At 32.1% G+C, this 11,688-nt stretch overlaps 2 long non-coding RNA genes and 1 other non-coding gene across 3 annotated transcripts; all 3 read left to right on the top strand.

Moving 5' to 3' along the window:
* The first annotated feature begins 1,824 nt into the window (after positions 1-1,824).
* Positions 1,825-3,905, top strand: LOC136275362 (uncharacterized). The gene is made up of 4 exons (XR_010713918.1): positions 1,825-1,968; positions 3,270-3,401; positions 3,579-3,702; positions 3,862-3,905. It is a non-coding gene; the product is annotated as an uncharacterized lncRNA (long non-coding RNA).
* A 2,614-nt stretch (positions 3,906-6,519) lies between these two features.
* Positions 6,520-8,508, top strand: LOC109617071 (uncharacterized). Its single transcript, XR_004601269.2, has 4 exons — positions 6,520-6,648; positions 7,932-8,057; positions 8,204-8,327; positions 8,465-8,508. It is a non-coding gene; the product is annotated as an uncharacterized lncRNA (long non-coding RNA).
* Positions 8,509-9,464: 956 nt separating this feature from the next.
* Trnar-ccg (transfer RNA arginine (anticodon CCG)) lies at positions 9,465-9,537 on the top strand. The gene has a single exon. It is a non-coding gene; the product is annotated as a tRNA-Arg (tRNA).
* The last annotated feature ends 2,151 nt before the right edge of the window (positions 9,538-11,688 follow it).

Genomic DNA, 11,688 nt, shown 5'->3' with positions numbered 1-11,688 from the left:
TCTTCTATGTAGTTATCATTTTCCTAGGGTTGGGGATGCTGCATGATTTAATGGTTGTTTTTAGAGTTGTTGATATTATGCAAAATGAAATCATGATGTGTAAGATACGAATAAAAAATTATCACTGCATGATAGACTTTATCACTATGCAGTTGACTATATATTTTACATAGAGAAAGAATTTAAAAAAAAAACTATTTTAGAGGGGGTAGGATTTTTTTTTCGTTATTTGGCTTATTGAGCAATTGATTGATAAAAATTCAGGTGCCTGGGCTTAAAACAAAGATAGTGTTATCTCTGTGTAATTTTGTATTAAAAACACTTTCAAAATAATTAGGGGTACATTGCTTATACCAATGGACAATATATGTAAAACTCCAATCACTTTTATTATCGTTTTACTAACAGCGTGCCAGTTTGCTTGTCGGGTCGTGCTAAAATTTCGTACGCTGATTATCATATTACTCATCGATTGGTTGTTCGATTTCATAGAAGTTAATACTAATTTGCATATCAAGCACAGAACCCAGAAACGCACTGACCAATGACATTACATGATGTTTTGGTAGTGAATATCAACACGTGGACAGTCCAAAGCTTGTTGTTTGTTTTAAAATGTATTAAATATATGTGCCTAGAAATAAGTGATTTATACTAGTATGCCTACACCATTTTACTCGGACCTCCTTGACGGGGTCTTCTGCATATGGTACTAACAGTTACATACTGTGTCATCAATTTTCATATCGGTAACAAAACGCTAGAAAGGGGAAGATAGACAATGTATTCAAATGAAATAAACGTCCTCAACCGTTTTTACTTGTTTAACGAACGTCGCAATAATAGAATACTCCCCGGTAAATCTATTTATACTAGGAGCGGAAGCGCTCTTACATGAAATATTAACAAGTCTTGAAGTAAACCACATATTACAGAAACTATCGCATATTAACGAAGTTAAAAACGTAAAGAAATAAATTTTCCAAACACCAGTCTTTGGACTGTCCACGTGTTGATATTCACTACCAAAACATCATGCAATGTGTCATTGGTCAGTGCGTTTCTGGGTTCTGTGTTTGATATGCAAATAAGCATTCACATCAATGAAATCGAACAACCAATCGGTGAGGAATATAATAATCAGCGTACAAAATTTTAGCACGGCCCGACAAGCAAACTGGCACGCTGTTAGTAAAACGATAATACATTAAATGTGTTTAAGACATGCTCATCTTGTAAATATTTTAATGTCTGTACCTTAATGCATTTTATATAAAATATCATTACCAAGTGACAAAAAATCCATTCAACAAGGTGGTTCACATTGTAAGATGAAAAATAATGTCGCTATCTATAGGTTGTCAATAGACAATTTTCAAAGAATATTATTTTAAATCCTCTTTTAGGCTTTACAATTTTCATGTATCTGGTTTAAAAAGGTGCGGAATACTGTTTTTCATCTTTCCTTGGCAATAGTCTTTGTTTACATTATTTGTTTTCAATATTGCCCTATATGATGACGAAATGGCCAATTATTTGATTTTGAAGGGTTTAGAAGGATTGGAGAATCTATTTACATTTTAAAGCTAAGATATTCCATTATATTGGATTATTTCTTTTCTAAATAATCGTTCATGGCCAAAAATATAATATACGAAAATTTGAAGGCAGATCATATTTCATAATTTGTTTAAAATTGTGTTTTCCAATAACATTTTCTATACGTATTTTGTCAGGATATGATTTAGTATATTCAACACTATAAACTGGACATTTTTTTTGAATGAAAAGCAGCTATATTATATAAAGCTCCTAACTTTGATAACAGTAATATATCTGGTCACGAAGTTCCGCGCTAGGATTCAAGGTTATATAAGATAAACAGTTTTTGGACACAGAATTCATATTACTTACAACTTGTGAAGATGAAAGCTGTGTTTTCCTTGGCTGTTGTTGCTTGCGTTATCGGTGAGTAGGTTATAGTGAAAATGTTAACTAGCAACGTTATTATGTTTTTAGTTACCTGGAGGTAGTGATTAAAAGTATTTTGTAGACATTTGAAAAAACTTTTTGTTCATCTAAAGTAAATATTGTAATTCACAGACTATTATTTAACAATTATAGCATTTTTTTACACGACCCCCTCGTATATTATTTCTAAATATAAACTTTTGAAAATTACGATGATCAACAGTAAATGGATCCAGTTAGATTTAAGATTTCCCCTTTGTTATTAGCAATTTGTAAACATTTGAAACACATATAAATGTAAAGTACAGCTTTTTGCGTTTACAGGTGTAATCCCCCCCCCCTCCTAACTTTCAATTTGCGTGACGCCACTGATTCTTGAAACTCGTCAACCATTACCCTTTGACACATCTATCCGTTGTCAGAATCATAAAGTTGAATACCTTTATTAAATCACAATGTCACCATACTTATACCCAGTAAATTGAAAATTTGCGCTTTACATAGAAAATTAGGCAGGGCTTGAAACTTCGCATGCACTATTATCAATTCATTTTGGTGTGACTTTTTAAACGCCGTCGCATCCAATTCTGACATATGCAATAATTAAATCTAAATAATATGTACATGTATACTATCGCTGATAAAGTGCTGATATTGTCGGACATATTTACATGATTTATGCAGTTTTCTTTTGCAACTGTTTATGATATGACCATTTAATAATTTATACAATATACCCATGTGCATGTGCACAATTGGTTATACTGAAAACTCGGCCCCTGCAACTAACCAGCGATGCATGGATTAACTGTGTGTAGGATCAGGCGCAGTTGACGAATTTGAGAATGCTGTTGTGGAGAAAAAAATCACAAACAAAATGTATTATTTTCATCAGTAGCACGTAAAATATCACACAAATAAAGTCCTTCCATTCGGTCGAACCGTGGATGTCAACTTCGTGCTCGGTTGAGTTTCTGTAAAATCGATGCATCTACATTGGTTTTCGGTCCTCTTTGGTTTGCTAAGAGGATGATAAAACAATAGATTGTCCGATTGAAAAAGCTAACTAAGCTGCTATGTTATTTTATTTGTGACAAATATGATACAGTCATTGTAGTACAACACACATGTTTTCAACATAAAGCAGTTTTCTATATTTACTAATTTTAGAAACTTTACTAAATGTCCCAAAATATACTTTAGCACGTCATGTAAAGTTAATAAATGAATGAGATTTATTGAATTACAATAATCGATTAGAAAACATGTTAAAAGAAACTCTAAATGTAATTTTGTAGCTGTGGTGTGCTGTGAGTCTTGCACTCAAACATCGGACTGTGTGAACACTGCTTGCGCCGGTGGGTCTTTCCTCGCATGCTCCCACCACGCACACCAATGCACGTGCTACACACACAACACACATGGAATCGGTAAGAGAGAAGTTTATCATTTCATAATGATCAAGGACACACATCTCTCTCTCTCTCTCTCTCTCTCTCTCTCTCTCTCTCTCTCTCTCTCTCTCTCTCTCTCTCACGTTAAGGTTAGCGACCCCCAACTTATCACACTGACTCCACTGATACCGATTGGTTGTGCCGTTATTTCAGCCTGTACTAGCCGGGACACCTGTCGTGACGCCGATTCCCTCCATTGTGACAGGGACGAGAAACATTGCGTCGACGGATTCTGCCATTGTACCAACAACCAAAACCAATAATAATCAATTACAAAGTAAGATTCGAAAAAAAAAGACATCGAAGAGAAGGACAAGGACAGACAGCAATTATAAAAAAGAGATTTAAAAGACTGCAAATTTCTCTCAATAATAAAAATTCGGTATCAACAAACTATAACAGTTTTGTCATTTTTTTTTTCATTTTTATTTTTCAGATAATTGTGTGACGATCGACAGAAATAAAAATGATAAAACAGCTTATTTGATTTTTGTTCTCATCATTACTACGGGACGTTATTTCATCCAGGTTATAATTAAGGATGACGTTTACTCAGAATGAAAAAAAATTCCACTGATGATAATGAAAAACCAACTATTGTTTGTTATAGACCTTACATGGTAGTGTCATTCATCACTTTCAAAAAAGTAGGTCAATGACCTACTTTTTGAGTTAATGGCCATTGAATATTTTTTGAAAATTTAAGAAAAATCCATAAAAATTTTATATACACTATGATTGAGATTTTCTTAATTGTGAAAATAATACAAATTGCTTAACTCTTTAACAATTAAAATAAATGAAATACAGTTTATGAATGGTAGTGACATTAAATACAAATACAAAGCATTAAGTTTTCATTCACATTTTTTATAGATATTCTAGTCCGAATTTCCTCTATCAGTTTTCAAATTACTACCCGTTTTTGATTCAATATAACAAAAAACTGAATGATGATAATGCTAAAACATTTATAGTATTAAACTAACTATATTGACCTTTCTCTGCTGGCATGAAATTTATATGAGGCCAATGATCCAAATTTGTCTGTAATCATTTATCAATATTTTTGTAGTGTGTGCCATGCGCTTATGTAAACGAAAAAGCAAAATAAAACCACCAGAAAATATGCAAAATTATGTTTAATAATAAAAACAATCTTAACTTTAAATATTATAGTAATACCAAAAATATTTCAGTGGAAAACAAAATCTGAAAAATTTAGTCCGAATTTCCTCTGTTTCGCTAAAAGTCAAACTTTGTCAGAGCCTTATTCCATAATTTAGTAAAACTATCTATTGTTATGTCAATAATAATTCATTTCATAAATACTTTTTGTATTTTAAAACAAGTTTTACTCATGAAATTGAACTTTTTCACAATTCGGATTTGACAACTCAAAACCTGAGTAAACAACGTCCTTAATATACAAATACTGTTTTCCTATCCAATAAAAATTCTAAGATATTGAAAGTTGACCAAACAATCTTTTCGTCTCTTTGAAAATCCTCATATTTTGATTCACGGAAAAGTGTAAATTGGAATCGGTTACAATTTAAAAAAATATACATATCAAATGCACCGAGAATTACACGCTTGAAGTGGATCGGATGAGTATCCATCTTGTTCCTATTTAAATGTATTAATATTGAAGTTAATATGGTAAATTACATGTAGAACGAAGGATTGTTTCGTATAGCAGTGTGTAATCGCTTATCAAGTTTGTACACGAATGCGCTTCCATACATTTATTTTGCCATTCGGAATTCATCGAGATTTAACAAGGCTTAAAAAGCCACGTTTTCTTGTTGAATTTATCTTGAATTTTTTATCATATTGAGGATTCTAAAAAAAAACGTGTTGTTCAGTGGACACACAGGACTATTTATGCCATGATTTATCAGGAATACAACGTGAAAATCATGCCAGAAATGAAAAAAAAAAAAAACTATTTGTGATTGAAAAATACGAATTTCGATGTTTTAAAAAAAAAAAAATTCAAGTGTATAATATAAAACATAATATTTTTGACGATTCGTAAAATGATTGACGTATGAAAGTATTTAAAAAACGTAGTTTTTATAAAGATTAGCATTTATATTTGACTTTTAAAGGTTATCATTTTCCTAGAGGTGGGGATGTTGCATGATTTAATGGTTGTTTTTAGAGTTGTTGATATTATGCAAAATGAAATCATGATGTGTAAGACATGAGTAAAAAATTACCACTGCATGATAGACTTTATCACTATGCAGTTGAATATATATTTTACACAGAGCAAGAATTAAAAAAAATCTATTTTAGAGGGGGTGGGATTTTTCGATATTTGGTTTACTGGGCAATTGATTGATAAAAATTCAGGTGCCTGGGCTTAAAACAAAGATAGTGTTATCTCTGTGTTATTTTGAATTAAAAACACTTTCAATATAAATAGAGGTACATTGCTTAAACCATTGGACAGTATGTGTAAAACTCCAATCACTTTTAAATTACATGTTAATTTTGTAAATAGTTTAATATCTGTACCTTAATGCATTTTATATAAAATTTCATTTCCAAGTGACAAAAAATCCAGTCAACAAGTAGGTTGACATAGTAAGATGAAAAATAAAGTTACCCTCTATAAGTGGTCAATAGACAATTTTTAAAGAATATTATTTCAAATCCTCATTTAGGCTTTTACAGTTTTCATGTATCTGGTTTAAAAAAAGGCGCAGAATATCTTTCCTTGGCAATGATCTTTGTTTACATTCCTTGTTTTCAATATTGCGCTATATGATGACAAAAGGGACAATTATTTGAAGGGTTTATAAGGATTGGAGAATATATTTACATTTTAAGGCTAAGATATTTCAAATGGATTATTTCTTTCCTAAATTATAATCGTTCATGGCCAAAAATTTAATAAACGAAAATTTTAAGGTAGATCATATTTTATAATTTGTTTAACATTGTTCTTTCCAATAACATTTTCTGTACGTACTTTGTTTGGATATGATTTAGTATATTCAACAGTATTCAACTGGACATTTTTTAAATGAAAAGCAGCTATAATTCTTATATATAGCTACTAACCTTGATAAGAATATATCTGGTCACGAAGTTCCGCGCTAGGATTCTAGGTTATATAAGATAAACAGTTTTTGGACACAGAATTCATATTACATACAACTTGTGAAGATGAAAGCTGTGTTTTCCTTGGCTGTTGTTGCTTGCGTTATCGGTGAGTAGGTTATTGTGGAAATGGTAACTAGCAACGTTATTATGTTTTTAGTTACCTGGAGGTAGTGATTAAAAGTATTTTGTAGACATTTTTATAAACTTTTTGTTTATTTAAAGTAAATATTGTAATTCACAGACTGTTATTTTAACAATTATAGCATTTTTTTTACACGACCCCCTCGTACATTATTTCTAATGTGAAAATATTTAACTTTTGAAAATTACGATGATCAATAGTTTATTAATCAAGTTAGAGCTAAGATTTCCCCTTTGTTACAAGCAATTGTAAACATTTGAAACACATAAATGTAAAGTACATGCAGCTTTGTGCGTTTATAGGTGTAATTCTAGAAACTCGTCAACCATTACCCTTTGATATATCTATCCGTTGTCAGAATCCTAACATTAAATATCTTTATCAAATCACAATGTCACCATACTTATACCCAGTATAAAATTGAAAATTTGCGCTTTACATAGAAAATTAGGCAGGGCTTGAAACGGCGCATGCACTATTATCAATTCATTTAAGTGTGACTTTTTAAAACGCCGTCGCGTCCAATTTTGATATATGCAATAATTAGATCTAAAGAATATGTACAGGTAAACTATCGCTGATCAAGTGCTGATATTGTCGGACATATTTACATGATTTATGCAGTTTTCTTTTGCAACTGTTTATGATATGAGCATTTAATAATTTATACAATATACCCATGTGCAAGTGCACAATTGGTTATACTGAAAACTCGGCCCCTGCAACTAACCAGCGATGCATGGATTGATCGTGTGTAGGATCAGGCGCAGTTGACGAATTTGAGCATGCTGTTGTGGATAAAAATCACAAACAAAATGTATTATTTTCATCAGTAGCATGTAAAACATCACACAAATAAAGTCCTTTCATTTGGTCGAACCGTGGGTATGTCAACTTCGTGCTCATGCGGTTGAGTTCCTGTAAAGTCTACACCTACACGAGCCATTGGTTTTCGGTCCTCTTTGGTTTGCTAAGAGGATAATAAATCAATAGATTGTCCGAATTAAAAAGCTAACCAAGCTGCTATGTTATTTTATTTGTGACAAATATGATACACTCATTGTAGTACAACACGCATGATTTTAACATAAATCAATTTTCTTTATTTACTAATTTTAGAAACTTTACTAAATGTCCCAAAATATACTTTAGCACGTCATGTAAAGTTAATAAATGAATGAGATTTATTGAATTACAATAATCGATTAGAAAACATGTTAAAAGAAACTCTAAATGTAATTTTGTAGCTGTGGTGTGCAGTGAGTCTTGCACTCAAACATCGGACTGTGTAAGCACCGCTTGCGCCGGTGGGTCTTTCCTCGCATGCTCCCACCACCTATGCACGTGCTACACACACAACACACATGGAATCGGTAAGAGAAGTTGTTCATTTCATAATGATCAGTGACTCTCTCTCTCTCTCTCTCTCTCTCTCTCTCGTACGTTAAGGTTAGCGACCCCCCCCCCCAACTTATCCCACTGACTCCACGGATAACGATTGGTTGTGCCGTTATTTCAGCCTGTACTAGCCGGGACACCTGTCGTGACGCCGATTCCCTCGGTTGTGACAGGGACGGGAGACATTGCGTCGACGGATTCTGCCATTGTACCAACAACCAAAACCAAAACTAATCAATTACAAAGTAAGACAAGGACAGACAGAAGGACTTGTGCAAGCTATAAAAAGGGATTAAGAATGCAAATTTCCCTCAATAATTAAAATTCTGTATCAAGAAACTATAACAGTTTTGTCATTTTTTTTTTCATTTTTATTTTTCAGATAATTGTGTGACGATCGACAGAAATAAAAATGATAAAACAGCTTATTTGATTTCTGTTCTCATCATTACTACGGGACGTTATTTTATCCAGGTTATCATTAATATATACAAATACTGTTTTCCTATCCAATAAAAATTCTAAGATATATTGAAAGTTGACCAAACAATCTTTTCTAAATATGAACGCAGTAAGGCGTCTTTAGTTGAATAGATTAAACTTTAGTGAAATACAAGTAGTATAGATCTATTTTAGAGAAAGGGACATGCATATAGCGTCTCTTTGAAAATCCTCATATTTTGATTCACGGAAAAGTGTAAATTGGAATCGGTTAAAATAAAAAAAAATAAATATATATATATATATATATATATATATATATATATATATATATATATATATATATATATATATATATATATCAAAGAGAGAATTACACACTTGAAGTGGATCGGATGAGTATCCATCTTGTTCCTATATAAATGTATTAATATTGAAGTTAATATGGTGAATTACATGTAGAACGAATGATTGTTTCATAGCAGTGTGTAATCGCTTATCAAGTTTGTACACGAATGCGCTTCCATACATTTATTTTGCCATTCGGAATTTATCGAGATTTTACAAGGCTTAAAAAGCCACGTTTTCTTGTTGAATTTATCTTGTGTTTTTTTTTTATCATATTGAGGAGTATAAAAAAAATGTGTTGTTCAGTGGACACACGGGACTAATTATGCCATGATTTATCAGGAATACATCGTGAAAATTATGCCAGAAATGAAAAAAAAAACTATTTGTGATTGAAAAAATACGAATTTCGATGTTAAAATGTTCACGTTTTAAAAAAAATTTTCAAGTGTATAATATAAAACATAATATTTTTGACGATTCGTAAAATGATTGACGTGTGAAAGTTTTTAAAAACCGTAGTTTTAATAAAGATTAGCATTTATACTTGACCTTTAAATATAGAGGAAATTAAACTCCTCATGGCCAACGCAGACCCTGTGGCCTAATGGATAAGGCGTCGGCCTCCGGAGCCGAAGATTGTGGGTTCGAGTCCCATCAGGGTCGAACTCGGCACGTTTTTTTCCCTTTCCTTTGCCAAAAAGTTGGGTTTCTTTGTCCATTCATCCGCATATTTTATTTTCTCTTAAAATACCATATTTGGAGTTTTTCCTACTTTACGAGGCATTGCTTAGTTTCAATATTCTGAAAAAAAATACATGTATGTTAGTAATCCACAACAAAATATGCGCTTTATATATGGATCTGTTCTATGATACTTCACCTGATAAAGTGTTGAATGTTTCAGTTTGTTTTTATTATTTAAAAGAGTTATTTTTAAACACCTAATAAGATATAAGCGGGGAAATGCAGTTTGGTTTCCATCACTCTTCACTCAAACTTGATGGACATGTAATATTTCCTTGATATTAAAACAAGAGGTAACTACCACTGATTTATTTTGCGTAAATGCACTGAAATTTGTATTTTCCAAACCAAGCCTCAATTTATAATATATGCTAATCCCCAAATAATCATGTTAAGATTTACTTTTAAAGTAAATCCACCCTCCTGTGACGTCATACATTTTACATAAACCATGAATTCATTAAAATTCTTGCAAGTAGATTTGTAATTTCTATGTTATCATAGGTGCACATCAAAAACTCAAATTATTGTTTACTTGGAGATATTTAATAAGCTTTTTTCATCCTTATATTCGACATAATTCAATAATGACAAAGGGAAATAACTCTTTTCTACTTTTCTCCAAGTGATATATCTAAATCAAATGCTATAATTTTTCTTATGTAAACGATTTTTTCTTTTTTTTTAATTAATTCTAGTTTTCTGGCAAAGTAAGCAATAAAATTTTAATAGACAAACAAGTATCCATCCACTTATATTTAATTTTTAAACAAAAAAAAGTGTTATTTTCAGATGATAATTTCAGCTTTTGGTTTTTATTACCTGAAATCTTAAATAGTATGGATACATATATATTTTATTCATTTTTTGATAAAATTCAAGTCCACTAAGTTAAAAAAAAGTTAAGTTTTTAACTTTGAACCCATGATTTTATAGGTACGGAGTTACCTTAATTAAAAATTTGTTGTCCTGAAAGTACATGTATTTGTACATGTAGTGTAATGACTAATGACAAAAGCATTAACTACACAACATTGAGATAGTGACCATCTTAAAGGGCCCTGCTTAAATAATGGACAATAGGATGTACAGAATTTCAGAGAATTTTGCTTTTCCTTGACCTGTAACTTTCCAGCTGGCAAAGAACTTCTGATTCAATTTCATTACCCCTTAATTACAGGCATTTTTGTTCAATCTGAGCAAGATTAAGCATACTGTCTAAAACTTGTTAAATAGCAAGAGATCCGCAAATACCTTCACATTGACTTGGTTCAAGATCACTGCACTCCATTAACCAAACAGCTCTATTTGAGTGAAGTATAAGTCAAATAGGGCCAAGTGAAGAGTATCGATGCTCTTTAAAAAAGGATTTTTGCATGGTCTGATATGAGCTTGACCTACAAACATTATTCAAGGTCACTGCATCTCCTTTGATCAAAGGCACCATGTGGGTGAAGTATGAGCCAGATTGGCGCAAAGGGAGAGAAGATATGCTCAGGACAAGGGTTTTTTAAAATATGATTCTGCTATGACCTTCACATTTGACCTTAAAAATTGTTTAAAGGTCACTACACACCCTTTACTCAAAAGCTCTGTTTATGTGAAGCATGAGCCAAATAGGGCTTAGTGGAAAGTATGTATGCTCTGAAAAAAAAAAGGATTTTTGCATGGTCCAATGACTTAAAACCTTGACCTACATACTTCATTCAAGGCCACTGCACACCCTTTGGCCAAAGACATTCTGTGAGTGAAGTATGAGCCAGATTGAACCAAAGAAAGCGAAGGTATGCCCCAGACAAGAATTTGGATATAATTCTGCCACAACTTTAACCTTAGACTCGGAAACATGGTTCAATGTCACTGCACAACCTTTACCCATAGGCACTCTGTGCGTGAAGTACCCAAATTGGGCCAAGGGAAGAGAAGATATGCTCCAGACAAGCAAGCTCGCACAGACATATGGACAACTGATCACTATAGGGCGCTCACAGAGAGAGGCCCTAATAAATCTTCATTTAGTATTTCAGTATCGTTTTAAATTTATGGGAATCATCTGAAATTACTCACTGA

The sequence above is a fragment of the Magallana gigas genome, chromosome 5 (assembly GCF_963853765.1).
Source record: "Magallana gigas chromosome 5, xbMagGiga1.1, whole genome shotgun sequence".
Classification (NCBI taxonomy): Eukaryota; Metazoa; Mollusca; class Bivalvia; order Ostreida; family Ostreidae; genus Magallana; species Magallana gigas.
This window is presented reverse-complemented; position numbering and strand designations above follow the sequence as displayed.